This window comes from Lycium barbarum, chromosome 7, assembly GCF_019175385.1.
Source record: "Lycium barbarum isolate Lr01 chromosome 7, ASM1917538v2, whole genome shotgun sequence".
NCBI classification, from domain to species: domain Eukaryota; kingdom Viridiplantae; phylum Streptophyta; class Magnoliopsida; order Solanales; family Solanaceae; genus Lycium; species Lycium barbarum.
Genome location: NC_083343.1, coordinates 68821074 through 68835461, shown reverse-complemented (window position 1 = coordinate 68835461; position 14388 = coordinate 68821074). Strand labels below are relative to the sequence as shown.

Genomic DNA, 14388 nt, shown 5'->3' with positions numbered 1-14388 from the left:
TCCATTTACATATTTTTATATCGTTTGGCCATGTCGTCCTAGATATTTCTTTATGTGTTCAGATTTCATGAGTTATAGGTTGGTACGGTCGGTCAAGTAAGGCAATGGGTATCGGTATCGCCTCCCAGGATTTGGGGTATGACATATTCTCTTGAGCTTCTTGTGCAATAGCTATTTGACTATAGCCAGAAGTAGGTTGGAAAGTCGGGAAGTAAGCTTTAGGTATGTTAAGGTTGTTCCTTCTTTTCTTGGCATGATTCCATATATGGTAAGAGCGTAATGGACGTTGTGACTAGGGATTTCTCAAAGTAGAGCTAGTACTATTGTTGTGTAGTTTTAGAGGGTTATGTTAATCTTTCTAAGGGGGCATATCCCCTCCCTATGTCCTCGAGTACATAGAGAGACGGAAGAGGCATGTTATAGTATAAGTATTTTTCAGCATATGCATGATATATTGCATGATATATATATATATATATATATATATATATATATATATATATATATATATATATATATATATATATATATATATATACATTTTGTCTAGCCTGGCCACTTGGTCAGTGAGACAGACATGCCTGGCCTACGGGTCAGTGAGACAGATATGCTTGGCCTATGGGTCTGTGAGACAGATTGCCTGGCCGCCGGGTCAGTGAGACATATTGTCTAGCTACTTGGCCAGTGAGATTTTACAGTTGTCTGGGCACTTGGTCAGTGAGATATATATAATGGTATTATATTGCATTTCATATGAGACAGGTTTGGAGAGATATTTAGGGTATTCTTTGGCCTTCAGATTGTATTGTTTCAGTTCAGTTTCAGTTATCGTTGCCTTACATACACAGTACATTATTTCGTACTAACGTCCCTTTTGTTGGGGGTGCTGGATTCATGCCTACAGGTACATATCGACAGATTGATCGACCTCCCCAGTAGGCAGGATCTAGCATCAGCTGATTGGTTAGCTCTCTTTATGTTCGGAGTTGCTAGTTCCTTTAGAGTCTTTCCTTTTGATTATAGATTGTATGGTACAGTCGCACATTTTCTAGAGGCTTGTAGAAGAGTCCCGTATATAGTGTGTCTGTGTGATAGCCTTGTCGATATGTGTATGTCTGTGGATACTGTTGGCTTTGTAAGATCATGGCAGCCTCGTCGGCTTGCTCAGTTGTGTATATGTATTTTGGGCGTGTATGCCCAATTCAGTATTCATATATATATGTCCAGATTGCGGCGTCGCCGGCTTGTTGGTGTTGTTTGTGTGCAGGGAGGCCTTACCGGTTTAAGTCAGGGGTTACTCTTCAAAGTTTTAGATTTAGATTGGTTCGCTCGGGCCTAGTTTGGCATCGAGTGCTAGTCATGACACAACAGATTTGGGTTGTGATATTCCCGAAGGGTTCGAGTGTGATTTGGGTCATTGGTTGAGAAACTGATTAAGTTGGAATTGGAGTTGACCACGGTCAACATCGGGTCGAGATGATCCCTTGTCGATGTTTTGAAAGTTCCAATAATTTTGTATGATGATTTCGGACATGTCCACAATGTTTAGTTAGATTCTGATGAGTTTTGGATAAGTTTGGGTTATATGATGATTGTTTTCGGTTTCGATGTCGATTTGAGCATAAAGGGTACCATATTGAGCAAATGGCCTTTGATTCGTGTTTCAACTGAACCATTATATCTGTATCGTAATTTTGAAACATACCAACTGAAATCATCAAGTTTCGACATCGTATGAGGGGATTATGGTCATATTACTATGAATTGGGTTGCCAGATTTTTCTGTTTAATAACGAAATTGCTACTGAATTCGTATTTAAAAATCTGCACTATTCCAAATATTGAAACTTCCATATCTCCTTCACTATATGGTTAAATGGAGTGATTAAAAAACCTAACTTGACTGGAATTTCACAAGGAATCCATTGGAGGCATCAAAAGAGAGTTTCGAGATCGTTTGGCACAAGAAAAGAGCCAGAACAGCTGGGCGTTTTTGGCTATTAATGTTGTTGGAGTTTTTCGCATCATGAAAGTTTGGGTTTGGGAGAATTCAAGGATGTTCTACAAGTTTCTTCCATGGGGTAAGGTCGAAACCATAATCTAAGTATTTTCCTTTGATCCATTCCCTTGGTTTAAGCTTTAATTCATGATTTCCAAAGTAGGAAATTGGGGTTTTTCATGAAGAAGGTTTAATTGGTCTTTCTTGAGAAGTTCATAAAATTAGTTAGACTTCCTAAGTTGCTTTAATTTATGAAATTGATTGGGTTTATACTAGATTATGATGTATCTAAGGATGATAATCATATTCCTTCCATTATTAGTGTTGAATTCTAGAATTTAAGAGTTAGGGTTTATACCCAAAATGGAGGGTTTTGCTTGAATTTTGAAATTGGATGAATCCTTGAGTTAATTTAGCAACTATTTGATGGGTTTTGATCACCGAGTGTTTAATTGGATATTTTACTCCCGAATTTCCCGTTTTGACCTTGTGGGCCCTGTTTCCACAAATTTTAGGGTTGGTTTTGACCCAAATTGAATGATAGCAATATTTGTATCATTCTTCATGATTTCTAATCCAAATTTCAAATATGCCTAGATTTCCTTGATATTGAGGCTCAGCGGAAGGGTAAGGCTATAGAGTGATTGTTGGTGTTGCTGTTCGGCCATCCAGGCAGGTTATGGCTTACCCTTGGTGAGACTTCATATAGCGAAGCATATATTTAGATTATATTGTAGGAGAAAGCATGTAAACCTTCCGTTATGAAGTTGGGCTGGATATTGTCTTAGGTTGGGCCCTGTTGCGTGATTGGGACTAGCCACCTCGTTGTGTTGTGACTTGATTGTTCTATTGTGTTGGCTTGATGCCACGCGTTGTTAGTCGATATTGGAATCTGCTATTCCATCTTGATTGTGATACTGTAGTATCTTACGGGTTGATGTTGATATGAGGATAGAACTCTATATGACTTGTGTAGTCTTTCATGATATTGTTGGCGTATCCATGTTAGTACTTGTGACACTGATATTGTTAGCTTACCCATGTTGGTCCTTGTGATACTGACATTGTTGGCATACCCATGTTGGTACTTGTGACACTGATATATTATTGGCGTACCCATATTGGTACTTGTGACACTGATATATTATTGGCGTACCCATGTTGGTACTTGTGACATTGATATGTTGTTGGCATACCCATGATATAGATCTGATTAGTGATGTTAACACATGCATTGAACGTATTTTCATCCATTCATGATACACTGTTGATACCTTGATGATACTAGATGAAACACTGTGCTGAGCTGGGCTCGATATTTATTTGAGTGACGTGAGAGTTCGATATCCGATGTTAGTACTAGAATCGTGGATTGAGTAGTGGTTGCCAAGGTTTGTGTCGGAGTCGTGAAGTACATGGACTCCGCGGGTCCCCCATGGTGGTGTCGGTGAGAACCCCCGTGGGCAAAGATTTGAGGACTCATATGTCTTTGGGCAAAGATCCGGGATGTGTGGCACTTAGACTTCGTGAGTCACCTTGGGTTGTGCTACCGAGATATCGATATTTCCGTCCGGAGTACATGTGTACACAATATTGCATTGCATTGCATTATGGTTTATACTGTGATGCCCTGGTGTTTAACTTGTGATTTTGGTTTCAGATTGGACATATTGAGACTTGGCACATTTGGGTTTAGATACTATACATAGGCGATGAAATGTACTTGGTTCTGATTATGTTTGACTTATACTTGTTGATTTATTTGCCTATCTTGCTTTATTGTCTGAATTATATTAGCCGCCAGTACTGTGGTTTTGTACTGACCTGCACTTGTTGCATTCCTTTATGAATGCAGAATTCTAGGTTGGATCTACTTCTGTTTCTCGTGGCTAAAAGTCACTCTGAGATTTGCTTAGAGTCTACGGGGTGAGCACGAGATGTCCGCCGCCTTGAAGATTCTTCTTATTTATGTCTTATTTCCTGTTCCGAGACATATTCGGACTTGATATATTATTGATATTCCAGACTTGTAGATTTTAGTTAGATCCTCTTGTATTACCAGACCAGTTACTGGGGCGAATTTCATTTACTTCTGTATTTTTTTATTTATATTATAATTGTGAGACTTTCGCTATTTTACTTCTTCCGCTATTTTCTATTAATTGTGAATGTTGAGTTAAGGGTTCGCCTACCGAGGTGGGAAAGGTAGGTGCCCGCATGACTTAGTGAAATTGGGTCGTGACAGCATGATTCCAAGTGAAACGAAACGTAAACGAGTGATATTCGTTATGGCTCCATTCTTAGAAAAGCTAGAAGCTTATGTTCTTGTCCACTGTATAGTGGTGCTGATTCTTGTCATATTTATCATTGAATGCAAGACATGCTGATGATATTAGCTCCATAATGTTAATCGGAAGTGCAACGACCCTTGATCACTCTGATAAGTTCAACATGTTCCTTTATGACTCTTGCACATGCATATATATTATGATGATGCCCACTGTGGCTTGATGCCATTATATACTCTTATATATGTTACGATTGTGCTATTGACGCACCCCTGATCAGGTGGACATTATGTTGATCATGATGATGCCCTTAGAGGCTTGACGGGGCTATATGCACGTATATATATTGTATGATGATGGTGCTATAAGCGCATATATACAGTATTTATGCATATCATGGCCCACAGTGGCAATACAGAGCCAAGGTTGTGTTTCTTGTTCCTCTATTACAATGATGTCTTTTCTTATGTTGTTATCTGTCTTACATACTCGGTACTTTATTCGTAGTGATGTTCGTTTTCCTGGGGATGCTGTGTTTCTTGCCCACAGGTCCTGATATACAGTTTGACGGTCCTCCCAGCTCAGCAGAAAGTGTCGTCACACTCTACTTGCTCCGGAGTAGCCTTTTTGGGTCAGTATGAGTATGTACACATGTTTATGGGTATGGCGGGGTCCTGTACCGACATTATGATGTTCATCTATTCCTTAGAGGCTTGAATACATATATCACGTACATAGATGTTTTGTAGGGACTTGTCAGCCTATGGTTTGGGATATGTATGATTATGTTGGCCTTGTAGGCCCGTATATCTCATGTATATGTTGGGATCACTCCTTGTCGAGTATTCCTTCTGTTTTATTTAGATTCTTTCATGCCAGTCCTCCTAGTCCACTTATATACATTAGTACGGTTAGGAATATACATTATGGTGGTGCCTGGCAAGTAAGGCTCGGGTACCCGTTGCGGCCCTCCAGTTTTGGCCATGACAAACTTAGTATCAGAGCATTTTTGTCCTAGAGATGTCTACTAGTCGTATCTAGTAGAGTCTTGTTTATGGGTATGTTGTGCGCCACACTTATAAACAGGAGGCTGCGAGGCATTTAGGATTGTTGCCTTACTTTCATGTCCTAGATCGTGCGATAGAGCTGAGTTGTATGGAATCATGTCTGACGTATGCGCAGATGTAGGTAGTACAAAAATGTCATCATCCAGAAAAATAGCAGTTAACTGGAACGTAAAGGAAGGATTGGAAGAGGATATGAGATATATGCCCTCTATTAAGATAGATCCATCTGTAGCCCAGAGTGAGTCATTTCCTCATATAGCCCCGGTTCCACCAGTACTAGAAGAGCTGAGGGAAGCTTCAATGTCATTAGCTCTGCCAGTTCCACCACCTACTCCGTCTGATCGAGATGTTAGGCAAGCAGTACATGTACTGATGCAGTTAGTTTCCTCTCAGGCTTGGCATCACCCGGTTGCCCTTGATGGTGATAGAGTCGTTGAAGGATTAGGGAGTTCATAGCCCAGGGAATCCAGGGAGCGAGAGCTGTTTATATTTTCAGGAAATGATTCTGATAAGACTAGGGGATGGACTAAGAGGGCTAAGACAGTTGGTGACTTCAGAGATTTGCCCAGTGGTGGTAGGTTGCAGCAGACTGGGTTTGTGCATCCACTTGCACATGATCAAAGCTTTCAGGTAAGGCTAATGAAGGATTCATAGACGTCAGTGTAACGACCCAACTCCGTAGGCCGCGACTAGTGTCCGTGCTGGACACCCAAACGTACCCAATAACCCAGACTAGCATATCAGCAGAATATTTTTAAATGTAAAAGTCAATTGGCGTTAGTAATCATCATAAATGAACCGACATAGTACATGGGAGCCGATAAGGATGTCACAGATCATATCATCCCAAAACATATACAAAACCCACACAAGTATGTCTACAGACCTCTACAGATTATAACAGAATCATAAGACGGGACAGGGCCCCGTCATACCCCTGAATAGCATACATATATACAATAGCAGCAGACTGTACCAACATATAGGCTCTGGACAAAAGAGCACTCCCAAAATAGCAGAATAGATGTCCTAGGCAGGCGGCTCAGCAAATCCGTCGTCTGTACCTGCGCGGCATGAAAACGCAGCCCCCGAAGGAAGGGGGTCAGTACGAAATATGTACTGAGTATGTAAAGCACGAAACGTAGTAAACAAAGTCATAATCGAAGCAGAAGATACAGAAAATGAACTGAATATCCAGATTAGCAAAATGCTGATCATATAGCATAAATAGTATTCGCTGAAAACATATGTCATACCTGGTCCCATTACGGAACAAGATCATAACCGAAACAGAACTTACAGAGAAGTGAGTGTAACATTCGAAGTATCAAATGCATATTTTCAAAACACGAGGAGTGTGTACAGAAACATATACCATATCATATCCGACCCCTACCAAGGGACTCGGCAAACAGAACGTGGCCACCCCCCGACGCTGGTGCCACCACACATAAGGAGCAGAATAGGGGATAACCCCGTAACATAACATATCATATCATATGAGATGGCCATATCAGATCATATCATATCAGAATGTGTGTACATGGCACAGCATACTCCACAACCCATGTACCTATATACCTGCCCCCTCACATCGAGGCACGGCGAACAATGCAGTGGAATACGCTTGACAACATATCCTGGCCCGGGCTCAGTGGGGGAAACATTGAGGCATCCACGAATGGAGTAGTGAGAAACTAAATGCAATAAAAATACCATATATTTCCAGACACTCAATGAGGCATATCGGATGACAAATCAAACCAATGAAATCGGACAGAGTCATAGTAAGTGTATGTCGTATGTCATAATGAGTTACGGAAGAATAATCCTTCAGGGATCATTTTCATATTCCAAAATAGTTTACCAGACTCGAGGGAATCATTAAAACAATTTTCCTTAGTAGTTAAAAGGATAGTTAAAACGTTTCATTTTATATTGTTCGAAAATAAGGCAATAGTACACTAAAAGGCAAAGCGGGAATAGTGGGAGACTAAACGAGACACAAAATATCATACCTTTACAGAGATTCAATAAAGTATTTAGAATAAATATCATTGGTAGTTAGAAGAGTAGTTAAGGCGATTCCTTTAGAACCGCTTGAAATTAAGTTATAACACAAAAAGGGTAAAGTCGGAAATAGTGGGCCCACCTCGGGACAACCGAAGCGGTGGGCTCAAATTACGTATATTAAGCTTATGGAGTCACCTACGGAGGTCCTAGGGACATTTCATAACTTTCTAGACAATTTGCGGAAGTTTACACAATTCTTTAACAAAGCATACTTATAGGGTTCAATTCCAGTGAATGAAAAAGGGACAATTTGAAACGCGGATTCCGAAAGACATAATATTTCCTTGGCTCGAATTCGATCCTAGTACATCTAGGACATGCCAAAAGAAGAATTGGGATAGCTTTACATACCTTTTATGCTTTTTACGCCTTTCCAAGTTCACTTCCCGTTTCGTCCAAAATCTACAAATAGTCACATTTACCAAATGTTAACCCTAAGACTTTAGGACTTAAATATCAAATCAACACTTTTCTACAGAAATTTGGGCAGCATTTCCCCTATACATATAGCATCCCCGAGAATTCAACTCGGCCAAAACAATCAACAACAACCCAATAACAACACTAACAACAACAACAACAATAACTACAAGACACAATATGACACAACTAGTTCCCTTTCTAACATAGTGCGATACTTCCATTTCAACTTCAAATTTCCAAACAAATCTCAAGGGTTTCACATTCATCATTAATCAAGATCATCACAATATAATTTGGAAGCATTTCATATCAATTCCACAAAATATTCACAAGATATACACAATATACAAGCTTTCCACCAAAGTCATAATTCCACCAAAACTTCTAATCTTTAACAAACGTTTTCATAACATGTTTCTATCTTCCAACTTCATCAACAATCATCATACTTTACACCTTACGACTTCATTTCCACAATATCATAAAATCATATTAGAATGACATAACCTTTTACATTCCATTTCAATGCCAACTTAAATCATATTACCTTCCTTTACATTATAAGGATCACAACAACACAACCAACATATTAAACAAAATTAATTCATTCCCATTCTAATCTCCATATACCACACGGCCAATACCTATATTTCCAACTTCAACCAAATTCATTCTACTTTCATTCTCAATATGAATTCCATCATGCTCACAACTAGAATACAGCATAAATTTAACTCACCATACGTATATAACATACATACACACACGGCTACATGCCAACTTACATACCCACTTTGCAAACTTCCATATTTCCATACTTTCTACTCATTTCTACATACTACAACACAAACAAACCTTCATAACATAATAACATGGAATGAATTCTTACCTTTTTCTCCAATCTTCTTCACTTAACCAAAATGCGGAAACGATGAAACGGATGAACCATCTTCCGAAATAATCATACCACGTTGTAGAGGGTACTTGAATTGGTAGGAATACTACAAGAAAACAATTTTTGGAACAAGATTTAAGGTACTCAATTTCCATGGATCTTGGCCGAAATGGCCCTTTGTTTTTGTTCTTCATCTTTTGTGTTTCTTGAAAATTCTAATGGATAAGTGATAATATATGGTCCCTTTCATCTATTTTAACACATGGAAAATTCATTAATTTTTTTGTGGGTTTGGGCCATGGATTTGGCCGGCCACCCTCTTAAACTTGGGCCTCATTTTTTTTTTCTTTTCATTTTTCTTGGGCCAAACCGGTTGGTCCCGAGTTGGGCATAACCCACTGACCTTTCGACCTTAAAACGTCCATATCTCCTTGTACCGACTTCACCTTGGAACCCACGACCTATGGTTGGAAAGCTAATTCAATTATCTATAACCTATATCTCTTGGTAATTTTCCAAATTCCAAACTTATAATACCGTTTGTGCCCCTCCAAGTCAGGTCACCCGGAAATGTTTTCTTAAAAATATTCGTTTGGAGGGCTTCCACTTTGATTTGGCCCAAGGGTCCTTTATGAGTTGTGTTTAACTTTACATATGTGATTCATATAGCTTGTCACATGTTCCAAAAAAACATCTTGATGTGTGGGCCCCACCTCAGCTTACAAATAATCCGACGTTCAAAAATACGGGATATAACAGTCAGTATGTCAGGATCATGTTAGTACAGGAACAGTGGAGCCACCCCGGCCACTTTGTCATTAGTGTGGTCGGCCGCATGTCGGCTAATGTCATGTAGGAATAGGTGTTTGTTTTTGGTCTGGAAGTAAGAGCCACAAGATACGAGCATGTCCAACGCTTAAACTTAAAGACTAGGATAGGAGTGAGGGTGGAGCGTCGAGCTCCGGTGCCATGTGAAGTTACGTTCTGAGTACAGGTATATAAACTTTATTTTTGTGAGATCCCATTTTTAGTAGTTGGTGGGAAAGTACTGCATGTTCTATACTACTGGTATCTAGATTGGAGAGTTTGAATTTTATTACGTTATTGAGGAGTTAAGGCATTCCAATGGAAGTAAATAATGAATACGATATGAAGGTAAAGGTAGAATTCTTATGTTTGAACGATAAGCAGGGCTATACTTATGTTCCATTAAGTTAATGAGATATGAACCCTTATCAATGTTGCAATGGATATGCAGCCCAGAATTTCCCTTTATGATGTTTGCGTTAGTTAGAAAATGTCAGTTGAATGTGCACGAAAGTTCAAATGCACAGTTGCCAGTCCAAACGAATGGGTTGTAGTATATGTTAATGTATTGAAGGCAGGTAGTAAGACTAGGATGTGGAAGATATCTTCAAGGGAGTTTTACGACTATGGAGTTAACAAATACATAATGCAATATCAGAAAGGGGCAAACCGATTAAAGTAAAGGAAGATAAGAACAAGAAGATGTTTTGCTGAAATTAATTCTGGAGCAGAAAGGGAACAAAGGGTTGTCAAGGGTTAAGATGAAACCGAGTAAAATGGTAAATATAAAATGGGGAAATCAATAAGAAACGTAAGTCAGTGTATGGGAGTACGATAAGGTATGGAGGAAATAAATAAGTAAGCTTGAGGCTTCGAAGTAACGTAAAGCTACGTTTTTCATCAAGAGTGAACTAATTATTTTAATAAGAACCATTAAAAAGATCAATTTAACAATGTGACTGAGAGACACCGACATCAAAAGATGACTTAGGATGAGCTTGAGCTAAGATACCGACTAGGAAGGTTGAAGGACTCTTGCATTAGCTAATATTGTAGTTGTTCGAGAAATTAAGAAGTAGAAAAAAGGAAAATGATTAGTAGGGGGAGGACCCTGGAAGTAACTTATAAAGATCCCTCAAAGTTAAACTCGTTGAGTACTAAAGTACCAGTAAGAATATAAGAATCTTAATGTAAATGAACACCAATGATTGGCCTCAGAAGAAAGGGAAGTCAAGCGTAAACTACTAAGAATACAGATCCACGGAAAATGGGAAGATAAGTAAGATATTGAGAATGGAACATGGAACTACTTCCCTAAGGAGGAAATATGTAATGATAAAGTACCAACTCAAATGCATCTTGCCTACGGCAATAAATAGAGTGACAGTAATAGAGAGGATTAGAAGCAACTTTAAAGTTACACATGAGTTTAAGCGATAAGAAAGAAAAATGAACCGACGATAGGGGTGGCTAGATACTTTATACACAGGAATATCGACTTGAGTAGTTAGTTAAGTCGGGAGACACTAATCCAAAAGAATATTGCTTAAGACTGAAAAGTAAGGAGAGGATGACGCATTAACAACCAAAGTACAGGAAGAACCCGACTATAATTACACTCGATGTTAAAGACAGACCATGAGGATATCCAAATAGGGTAGTTGATTTGAATTAGTTTTTTCGTCATGAAACTACAACTCTGAGGGATAGTTAATTGAAACTACAACAATGATAAAGGGAGTAGCACAATATTCAAGAAAGGCTTAAAGAAGAAAGCCATCAAATGGAGAAAATAGAATCGACACTAAAGATAAGATTTGGAATGAACAATAAGGAAAGGATGGAAGTAGAAAAGGATTAAATTGATACACGAGAATAGTTCTTATGAAGTTCAGTATAAGCTACAATAGAATATGATAAATATGTGTGATGCGATGAAGACAGAAGCAAAAGGGTGACGGTATGTAAAGAGACAAGCGTCAAGTGGCAAGCATACGTGAATGGATAAGTCTAAATAAATAATTTTTGGCTTGACGATAGCAATGAGAGCAAGAAAAAATGTTTCATTTCATATAAGATGATCATATTAAACTAAGGTGGAGGAAATGAAGCTAATGTCATAGCAAATACATTTACTCGTAAAGCTGCAAGTGATCGACAAGAAAACGAACCAGATGAATCGGTTTAGACAGTAAACGACTAACCTATACAAGTCCTAGGGAGGGTCAGCCAAGGATCGTAAGATAAATCATTGGATGATAAAAGAACCACGTATTGAGGAATAACCCAAGTGCATAAAGATTTAATTTAGTGGATGTACGATTGCAAATGGAACAGAAGTAATGAAATATAAGGTATAGAATAAAGCATCTCAGAAATTACAAGAGTCATTGAGCGTAGAACTGAAGGTGGAAATTTGGGAATCCGTCGAAGATACTCAGAAAATAAGGACAGTATTAGGAAAAGGAAATTTTGGCAGGAAGATCCCATCTTAAGAAAAAAAAAAGGAATGTTCGATATGAGGGGATCTGTAAACTTGAACTTAATAAAATGAGATTTTGAGATATCAAGGCCAATAGAGTTTTTCGAGCATGACACGAACTGTGAAATAAGAGGAAGACACAATGGCATTTAGGTTTGCTCTGAAAATTCAGGACAGAGTACAGTGCAAAGCACTAAAAAGAGGCAAACTACACAAGCACACTTATTAATCTTGCATTCAGATTTTCAAATTCTAGTTTTTAGCATGCAACACATAATTTTTTCCTTTTTTAAGCTTACTAAGACCTTAGAGGGTCTCATGGAATTGTAATTCAATAGGAAGGAACCCCAGCAGCTTGGGATAGGTAGTACTAGGCAGAGTGGGAACTCAAAGCCTTTCCTAAACCCTCCCTAGCCCTAGATAAGTCACTTCTCACTTCCTTACAAGACAAGTGACAACCTTATGAGTTCCTTTTGCATAGGTGACCTTAGATAGTCCATCTTTATTCTTAAGTGGACCATACTAGTTTAATTTTGTCATGACAAGGGAAAACAATTAACCTCTTAAACTCCTAACTGTTTCAAATAATAATTTCCTCTCAGATAACAGGACAATACCCAACATTGATCACTCTCAGCCAAATCCTAACATATACAATTTGTATGTCTATATTGGAACCAACTAGGTGTAACTATGCAGTAAATCCAATCAATTTTAATTATCGAAGATGGTTATTTGAAGCAATAACTGGACCCTTCCAGTTTACTAAGCAATCCCAATTTCTGTCACATTTTCCATCTATCAAACAGTCTCAAAGACATGATCTCAATGTACTATCCAATGGCATAAGAAGATTACCAACTACTTGAGCACATACTAAAAGCGCAACTATTACTATCTCATGTTGAAATCAACTCACGGGAACAAGGTCCTTTGCTCTATATAATGGTTTAAATAGAATCAATTAAGACACTCAAACCCATTTGTATACACCACATACATGATCATTCAGGAATTGAAACATGTTGAACTAGGCAAAGATAACATTTGCTATCATTCAAAATAATCCGGTGTACTGAAATCGATTAATTCACCCAAGAGCACATCCACATTATGAGTATTTCAATTAACTAAGGCTTGGGCCAACCAAACAGCTAATACACATGCTTGAAAACCAGTTGTTCACAGGTTAACCAAAATAGATAAAGTACAACTTCTCTTCATAGTTTAACTTAATATTTTAGTCAAACAACACTTAAACTAAACTAATCCATACTACACAAAGTAGGCATGCCAACAGTTAAACTATCGTAGCAAAAACTAAAACCTAATTAACCAAAAATAAAACACCCAAAGAATATAAAATCTACTATTAATAAGCTCAAACTAACAAACATACAATTAAACAGTATTTAAAACTCACATAAATATACTAATAACTAAGCTAAATTAATCTAATAACTAAAACAGGAAAAAACCCATAAACATATGAGCATATCCCGAAACTAAACAGAACTAAAATAAAAGAGAAGGAATGGATTTTACCTTTCTTATGTGCAACACTTGTCTAGAGTTTGGAATTGGAGATCCTTGCACTCCTCAGTACCCAAGACTCAACCACAAAAGCAAAGTAATCAAATTTTAAACTAGGAAAAACTCAAATAGTTAAAGGTTTCAGCAAATGCTAAATCCCTAGGTAATTTGAGTATTTTTTGCTCTAGGTCGAAACTTGTGTGTGTATTGAAATTTTGACCTCTTTTTCAAAATGAGAAGGGTGGTATTCTTTATATAGAACCCTAAAACCCTAAATTTCTGATTTGCATTCGATGTGGGACTATCAAAATTAAAAAAGGGTTCTTCTTGAATGTTTGTGTTTTGATGAAAACCAATAAGAATCGAGCATAAGCAAACAAAAATAATTAAGAAAACATCCCTGCTTGACCGTAATTCGCAGAAAAGTAAGAGAGAGGGTGACATTTTACCTTTCTCTGTTGGTGACGCGGTTGAGAGAGGGTAAACTTTAATTGTTTTATCCAAAAAGACCATGCATGGTCTGTGGACAGCAGAAACGGATGGCAATTTTGCCATTTTTGGCAAGAGAGAGAGAGAGAGAGAGAGAGAGAGAGAGGCTGCAATTAAGGTTGAAACCCTTCAAACAAATGAGACCTTGAGTGGTCTATTTGTGTATATAAGTACGAAATGGGTATTGGGCTGGGTGTGGTCCTCTTGGACCGGGCCTGGCTAATTTTTAAAAGGGCATATGGCCCAAACGTTTTTAATGAAATTAAGAGTAGAAATTGGCCATTTTTGCAACTCTGGCCATAATTAAAACTCTAATCTATTTCAATTGTAGT

The 14388-nt window shown here is 38.1% G+C and overlaps 1 long non-coding RNA gene across 1 annotated transcript; it reads right to left on the bottom strand.

The window, feature by feature from the left end:
- Positions 1–6133: 6133 nt before the first annotated feature.
- LOC132602291 (uncharacterized) lies at positions 6134–14171 on the bottom strand. Its single transcript, XR_009567715.1, has 3 exons — positions 13580–14171; positions 7779–7829; positions 6134–6418 (listed from the first exon to the last, which is right to left on the bottom strand). It is a non-coding gene; the product is annotated as an uncharacterized LOC132602291 (long non-coding RNA).
- Positions 14172–14388: the final 217 nt, after the last annotated feature.